Genomic DNA, 9,048 nt, shown 5'->3' on the forward strand with positions numbered 1-9,048 from the left:
ACTTTTCAGACACGGCGAAGTAACAACTGAGACGCTTATTCGCGTTCATCTGTGCCTGTGATTACGTTCCGTGCGTTATTTGTGCACGATAAACGCGGGGCATGTTTTAATCTCTTTGCCCTTCTGCGCGTTACAATCTAACTTGTTGTTATCGCGTTCATTGCTTCGCCTTTGGAGAATTTTTAACATAATCTCCTATACTTTCGTTTAGAATATTACTTGTTAGTTCTGATTCATTGTGGGCGTAGCGACACAAACGCAGACGGGAAAGAGAACGCCTACTGTTAATCCCTCCCATCTAGCCCCATTCGCCGTTCTGTTAAGTTCTGATTTATATACAAAGGGCAGTTTAAGAAATCTCTGACAATTCTATACGGCGCTAATACGCGCGTCTACGACCAAAAGCATGTAAGTCCTTTTTAACATTGTCTCCAGCGTAGTTACTAGATGGTTGAATGTAAGTTTGTCATTGCATCGTTAACGTTGATTGTTGATTCCTCCAGCGTTTTTTTAAGGTTCATATACTTACTGTCATCGACAAACAAGCTATTTGTGAACATGATCATCAATGAAACCACTCTGTTTGCTTGAAAATGCGAATAAGCCTGAAAACGTTACCCGCCAATAGTAAACTCTACAAGTATCTCGCAAAAAAAAGGAGAGAAGCTAAATTCACTTATTATAGGTGGAAGTGGAAACACTGGCCGGAGGCGACGTTGATGATGGTGTCCATGACGACGTCACTGCTATTGCAGAGATGCTGGGCCGTGCTGACGTCGAAAACCAGGCCACCCTCACTGTGGTCGGTTTCGGCCTGCGAGTGCCCGCAGGGTCCTGGCCTCCCCGGAGAGCCTGTGTTCTGCAGCGCACAGTTAGAGCTGGTACAGGAAGCGTAGCGCCTCCTCGCTGGACACCGCGAGCAGCCCGATGCCAACGAAGCGGTTTCTTGAGGCACAGCTGCTCTACTTGAGCATCACGACGAATTCGCATCCCTGGTACAACTGCCGTGCCACATAGCGGAATGCTTTGACACGCTGGAAGTTCCTCGCCTTGACGACCACGTATACACTTGTACGGCATATTGTGCACAGGAAAGGAGCACTTACTTGAACGGCCTGTCTACACAAAAGTTTGACAGCGCATCAGTAAAACAGATAAGTCAATTCATCGCGAACCGCATTTAGGTTTGTTTGCTTCTTCGAGAGAAGCTTTAGTGACATCACCCCAATCAGTTAGGTGACCATAAGGCACATGTATACTTGCTCCTTACTGTGACATAAACACTGATATTTATGTATTGTACAATTCATTTCAAACAAATGCGACTTATCTACGTTGTATAGATCATTTATTCATTGTATGTTTTGTGGTACTTCAAAGAAGTTGCATACTATCTCTATTTTATCTTCGCTTTTACTCAACTTGTGACATTTTCAGTGTGCACCGCTAATCCGTTATCTATGCTATCACAATACTAAATGCTGCGCAAGCCTTATTATCTGTTTGTTACCAATGAATATGCACAATGCGGGGCCCCCATGCCACGTCCTTAAGACACGCATTACAGCCATGTGCGTGTATGCCCTGACAAAGGCTGGTCCCCAGTCATAACGTAGGCAATGAAACATCGTTTTATTGCGTGAGCAACTATATGAAAAATCTCGGCTGTATTTTTCCGCCAGCGTCGGGGTCCTAGTCACTCACTGTATATGCATACGTATCTAATTATATAAAAACGCAAGAAAGAAGAAATCGAGAAAAAGCCTTCGGCACACGGAATCGATCGTGCGACTTTAGAATCGTGAATGTGAGGCGTTAACCACTGAGCCACGATGGTGCACGTTCAAACGGCAAGCTATTTATATCTACCACTTAGCGCTGGTAACGGGCATCTCGGGGGGTGGAGGGGAGGGACTATTGTGGTTTCAGCATTACCAGCAACATGGCTCAATGAGCGCGCGTGGCCACATTGTCACGACGCGGCGGCACGCGCTATCATCTCCCACCTGTACTTTGCTCCGCAGGGAGGGGTAAGGGGTGGACGCTTTCTCCCATGCCCCTTTCTCACGGTGGGGAGGATTGTACATATTGGCTGACCTTTGGCTTTCGCCGCAACAATTCTGTTGCAGTGACCGGGCTCACAAAGGTCCCTGCAATCCTTGCACAGCTTCAGTTTGCGAAAATAGCCCGCTTTTCAGACACAGTGAAGTAACTGACAACTGAGACCCATATCCGCGTTCCTTTACACCTGTGAGTACGTTTCGTCTGTTATTTGTGCGTGAGAAACAAGGGCAACGTTGCAATCTGCTTGCCATTCTTCGCGTAACTTTACGGTTTGTTGCTATTCCATTCATTGCTTCGCCTTTGCGGCAAAGCTGCGACTTCTTCGTTCAATCGTCCACTTCGCTTGAGCACCGATATATATCGGTTTCTGCCCACGGGAAATTATCTTTTCACCCTCATTGCTTTCTTCACATCTTAATCTTCCCGACCATGTATTCGACAAACTATCAGTAACGCTTTTAGTGACGGGATTGAAATCAAACCGAGAACGTGAACAACGAGATTCATACCTTATCCACCGTTTTAACACCCTCGATAGGGGAATAAATGAGAATTCTGGTACACTTGCAGCAATTAAAGCATTAGAAAACAATAACAGCAATAATGAAAATGGTAACCGAGTTCACGGCACTGCAGCTGCGAAGGGTACTGGACAACTCAAAACAATTCCAAGTGTAACTTCTCTTCCTAAGTACAGCTGTCGTCTGTTTTCTGTTTTTACTTTACTACTCAATGTATTGTACCAAGCATGACATGCAAACGGCAACCCTGTGCACAGTGGGGAGGCCCCCACTGCACACGTAATCCAGAAGCGGGCAAGAAATTCGCATTGCGCCCGCTTACCAGCCTCTGCCGCAATACGCGGCACCCCTCTTTCCACGACGAAAAGACGGCGGGGCGCTGAGTAGTTAAAGGCTTAAACTTCTTAAAAAAGCTCTTTTTGCCCCACACCGAACCGCCAGAGCCAGGAGGCGCCGTCTGATCGGGAAGAATGCGTTAGTAAAAGGAAGCATACACAGACCGCAGACATCAAAAAGGTGAAAGGGAGAAAGGGGAGAGAGATGGAGGGGGAAGTGGAAGGAAGAGTGGAAGGGGGTGCCCAGGGGGGAATCCACCTTATATTCTTTTTCTCTTTTTCTTTCTCTTTTTCTTTTTTCTCTTTTTTGCTGTATTTTTTCCCTTTTTCCTTCTGATTTGAGATTGTATAAAGCTGAGCACCAAGAAACTGTACCTTCAATCCTGATGAAGGCCAGACTCTAGGTCGAAATAAACCACGTTGTGACCACTCATGGAGGATCTACTTGACAATATGCAACGCTACGGCCACTCAAGCACCATGCCTATATATATATATATATATATATATATATATATATATATATATATATATATATATATATATATATATATATATATATATATATATATATATATAATTATATATAATGCATATGTGATTTGGGTATGAGCCTCTGGTGGAGGTGGTAAGCCGGCAGTTTTTTTCAACCATCAGAGGACAGGTTCGGCAAGCGCCTGTATATTTTTGTCGCTGTTCACGAGCGACATAGCCTGCATGACCAACTTCTATTATGTCGATACCACGTCGCCCGCGAGGTGAGCGTCTTCCGTGATCACCGCCCGGGGTTCTCGAAACACAAACACCATCGTGACGCGGCGGTACAGTCGATCTCGAGAGAAAGAACAAAGAACGGCTTAACGTCCATCTTGTGGGTGGCAAATGAGATCGCTTCGGGAACATCCAAATCCAACGGTTATTCGTCGTAAGGCCAGTCCGTAAGGCGAACGTCGTCGTCCAGAGCTACTTGCAATGTCATGGCTGGATTTCTCAGGAAAACTCATCGCTGCAGCCTTGAAATATTCTGACAACGTTGCAGAGAAGAGGGTCCGTGTTCGTGGCATGGTCCAAAACGTTTTCGTAGATGAACTCCACCGTTTTCTTTTTGGCAATCTGCACAACAAGATCGTCATACAGAAACTTTCTTCCAGTTTGATGGATACGGGTGAGTGCGAACCCAGCCACTGCATGCAAACTCGTAAAAATTTGTGCCAGGTTTCAAAGTCAGGTTAGTGAAGGTGTGCGGTCGCCCACCTTCCTCCATGCAGTCTGCCGTGGGACAACGCACGGCAAACTGCATGGAGAGAGAGAGAATATATATATAGAGAGAGAGAGTGAATGAAGACGGATCTTTGTATCTCGGAAAAAGCCACTTTTTGTTTGCACAATACTTCGCTTACAAAGCGATCTTCAAGCTGTAAGAGCAGTGATTTTGGTATTGTAAAATGACTTATTGTTGCAAAAGATATTGCTTTTCTTTTTATTGTCCCATTCATAGAGGCACCTTCTACAGCTTCCATACTTGGACGATGTTAATTTCTTTTTACGCGCGAAACACTTTTTCCACACAATACCATGCACACATGCTGCAAGCAAAGGTCCCCAGCTGGTCTGTTACAACAATGCGATCATTTTTCTTCTTCCGAACAATCGAACAGCACGTGGTCTGAGAAAGATGGTGCAAAGTTGCGAAAGCGATGTTTATCGTTACCGAAGTTCACACATTTCACGTCATGCCCATAAAGACCAGATAGTACTGCTGTTCGCTTCGGTTGCCTTTGTTGTATTTGAAACGACGTCCGCGTGGTGTAAGTTGCCCACGTAGTTCAGATACTTACTTAACAGGGCAAGAACAGCGTGTTTAAAGACGGGTTCACAGTTAAAAGAAACACTTTCGTCCGCAGCGTGTCTGGATTTCACTCTGTGGCAAAAATTGGGGGTTCAGATTTGCATAAGACTACTGCTGGCTGACTGTTGTAAACTGGTGCCGAGCGTGAAAGATTTTCATACGTTTACTTCCAGTCATGAGACCCACAATATGATAGGTTCTCATCCGAATGTTCCCTTTTAATTGGGTGGTTCTGTACATTGCTTGAACAACCATTGCTGTATTGCCAACATAAATCATGTAATGAAAATTTTAATTCATTAACCAGTGCACGTCTCTCATAATCATACCATGGTTTTGGGACGTAAAACAACATATAGTATTATTATTATCAATTACGGACGTCTTGAAGAGACCATCATATCGGGGGTTTAGGGACGTAAAAGAACAGATAATGTTACTATCATCAATTACGGACGGCTTCAAGAGGCCACCATATCGGGGGTTTCGGGACGTAATTCAACAGATAGTGTTACCATCATCAATGACGGACGTCCTCAAGAGACCATCATATCGGGGCTTTTGTAACGTAAAACAACAGATAGTGTTAGTATCATCACTATATATCATTATAAGTTGGTCAATAGATGAAGTTGTTTGTATATGTCCTTGGGAATACTGTAACTAGATGACGTTAGTGGTTTTCGAAGCATATCTAAGGAGCGAATGATGATAAGTGGGTGAAGCGTCCATGCATCCGTTCATGCGTCTGTGCGATCCCCCGTCCGTCACGGTGTTCATCCGTCTGTTTGTCCTTCCGTGAGTCCGTCCGTGCGTCTGTCCACCGTTCTTGCTTCCGTCCATCCTTCCGTGCTTATGTTGGTCCATCCGTCCATGTCTGCGTCCGTCCGTCCACCTGTATGTCCATCCACCTGTATGTCCGTCCACGCTTCCGTCCGTCCGTCAACGGGTTCGCCCATGCTTCCGTCCATCCGTCCATCCGTCCATGGGTCTGCTAATACTTTCTTCCACCCGTCCGTGCGTTTGTCCATTCATGCTTCTATCCATTCAATCGTCCATACATGCGTCCGTTTACCCATTCATGCTTTCATCAGACCAATTTGCCACGAGTGCGTCCGTCCGTATATCCGTCTACGACGCATGGACGGGCGGATGGACGGATGGATGGATGCACGGACAGACAGACGGACGCGGCACCCAAATCATCATCATCATTCACTCCATAGATATGCTGTGACTTTTTTGTCTTCATTATGTTATTAGGTTGTTATCGACATTATCTGCGTCTCAATTGTTCTGATTCTAATAACTTGCTCGTTGTATAATTGTTACGTCCGTACAATATGTGCGTACAGTTGTTGCGAATTAAGGACATTAATTAAGTCATCTTGTCTGTATTGGGATGATTATATATAACGTATAAACCCTCTTTCAACTAGACGTTATGCCAACCTTTCTATTCACACCCACGTTCTTGACTGGAGGTATTTCCCCCAAGGGTTGTTGAAAGCTGGAACAATTTACGCGGTTCTGTTCATGGAGTGGCTCAGTCAATTTTCATATAAGCACTGTTGTGAAGATACTAACATTATAGTTGTGGTTTTTTACGTTATCGTTGAGAACTATTAGTTTTTTATAACAAGAAATATTCTCTATTTCTGCAATAAAGCTGCAAAGGGCTGCAGTGTATGAAAGATCTTGATTAGTCCAGGGGTCAGAGCAGGTTATTGTGGTTCTGTGTGGGGCGTCTTGCGCGTTTGTGTAACTTTTAGTTCAGAAATGTGTACCGATCGGCTTCGCCCAAATGCCCAAATGATCGTCTTGTGATCTGCATCTCTCGGCAGGAGAACGACACTGGGCAGGGGAGGCACGTCTCCAAGTGCCACCTTTGGCTACACCTCTGCCCCACAATGAATAGCTGGATTTAAGTACAGCGACACAGACATACATATACTAAAATACATTTCAACCAATAATTACTACTAGCAACCTCCCGTCAATTTTGCCTTGCGAATCATTTCGCTGGCGGCCGCATAGCTCCGACCTTCTTACATCACGTTATCACCGCTCAAGGACGGGGCGACGCTGACGGTGACGTCCATGATGAGCTCGGCGCCATCGCAGAGGTGCTCGGCCGTGCTCATGTGCAACACCAGGCCGTCTCCGCTCCTGTCGGTCTCAGTCTGCGAGGGCAGGTTCCGGGTCCTGGCTGACCACGAGAGCCGGTGTTCGGCGCCGCGCAGTTCGAACCGGTACAGGAACCGTCGCGCCTCCTCGCTCGACCCGACAAGCAGTACGGCACCGAAGAAGCGGTTCCTCGAGGCCCTGTTGCTCCTCTTCCTGAGCATAACGACGAAGTCGCGGCCCAGGCACGTCTGAAGCGCCACCCAGCAGAAGGCCTCGACGCGCCAGAAGTTCGTCGCCGTCACGACCACGTTCTCGCCTGTACGTTAATTTTCGCGGAATTGGAGCACTTAGTTAATGGGCGTGTCTACACAAAGTACACGTGTTTTTTACGTGCTTGTATAGTTTTAAAGTTACGACAATATATAAATGCCAAATTATTCTGCACGCCCGGCCGTTTAGAAGATCCGATTTTAATCCGATCGATTTCAAATGGGACTCGTTTTTCATTTAGGCTTCTTTTGGCTGGGCTAGGTGTAATCTGGCTGGTTTTATTAGCTGGTAGATTGCTTAGTACACCGCTTAATCGGTTCAGTTGTGGTCGGTTGGTTGATCAATTGTCACAAGTAAGCCCGCAACCATTCTGAGAGAAGGCTGACATACTGATGTCCCTTAAACAAGTCGGTTGCCCATTGAATGGTCTGTCTGGCAGTTTGACCAGCCGCAGACAAACGGTCAGTCGGCCAACCATTGAGTCGTTTGTTCGTTAGTACATCTATCGGTTCGATTGACATTGCGTCCATCCGAAATCGTGTCTGTTGGTTCTCAGCGACTTGGTTCGTCTGTTCGTTGGTCTGACAGACATGACCGACCCCGGACACTGCCCAGTCATTAAGTTAGCCGTGACCAACTTTTTAATTACGTACGCGTGAACGGTCTATACACTAGTCGTTTGTTAGTTGGGCGGTCTTCGCCGCTTTCGTAGCTCAAATTGTCGATGCTCCTATGACGCCTCTGACTGACCAACTGATCATTAGTCCACGGTTCGTTGGTCATCGGACTACTGGCACGTCTTTCCACCTATCAGATAGATTCATGGATCACCAAATGCTCTGTTGATTAGCTTGTCAGATCGTGTGAAGTTTACTTTCGGTCGGCTTAGGTGAGATTGTGTTGGATAGTTCGTAGGTTCCGTCCGACAACACTGGCCATGAACTCAGTCCATCAAGAAACGTTAGATAAAACGCATCGTGCCCAAGGTTAGTTAATATTGTCAAGCCAACGGCCACGCGTATTGAAGGACGGGACTGTACCATGCAAATTCTTTAACGTCTAGGGAAGAATGAATTACGCAAGGGCATCAAATCACATAATATTCGTCAGCTTCAGCGAGGCTCACTGCATACTTTCCAAAAATATAGTCGTATAAAAAAGTGAAACGTGCAAACATTGACACGAGAGAGTATCCCAAGAAAAGAAAACCGCCAGCGTCTGTTCCTGCTCTCAAGTTTTCCTGTGCTATTCGCCTGGTGCTCCTGCTAAATTCAATCAAATACCTCGGATTTATGCCGTCACTTCTACTCGCTTACATCGTCAAGAAGGTATACACTGTAAAGATATCCATGTCCATGTTAACAGATGGCAGACACGCTATATTTCCGATAACTCTACGGATGTAAAAGAAAGTCCTCTCGAGAATGTCTTGTGAAGTAAATTTTGCACGTGTCTGTATATTCTGGAGTTTCTCATTCACGCCACCCTGAACTAGATAGGAAACAGGCCGAAGAGTGAGCAAATTTGCAAAATAAATTCTATCCTAATCCTACTCAGCTACATATGAGGTTTTCGTAACACTACCCAGATCATGGTGTAAGAATAATTCGTGCAGCGTGGCCCATGCTTTAAAGATTGCTTCCCTTGGAGCCACTGAAACTGCGCTATTGTGAAATCATCAAGGGGAACGCGAAGTTTGCGAAGTCACATTTATCTTATCAGAACGTCACGTGCCAGTTTTTTTATTTAGGCACAAGGGCAACCCTTCCACGTCATTATCCATTCAACCCGAATAACCGCAACTTGTTTGTAGTGAAAAGCGCCGTGGTGGAGTACGAGTACTTCCAGCAGCTTGATCCATGACGTCACATGTAAGATACAT

This window comes from Rhipicephalus microplus, chromosome 7, assembly GCF_043290135.1.
Source record: "Rhipicephalus microplus isolate Deutch F79 chromosome 7, USDA_Rmic, whole genome shotgun sequence".
Lineage (NCBI taxonomy): Eukaryota > Metazoa > Arthropoda > Arachnida > Ixodida > Ixodidae > Rhipicephalus > Rhipicephalus microplus.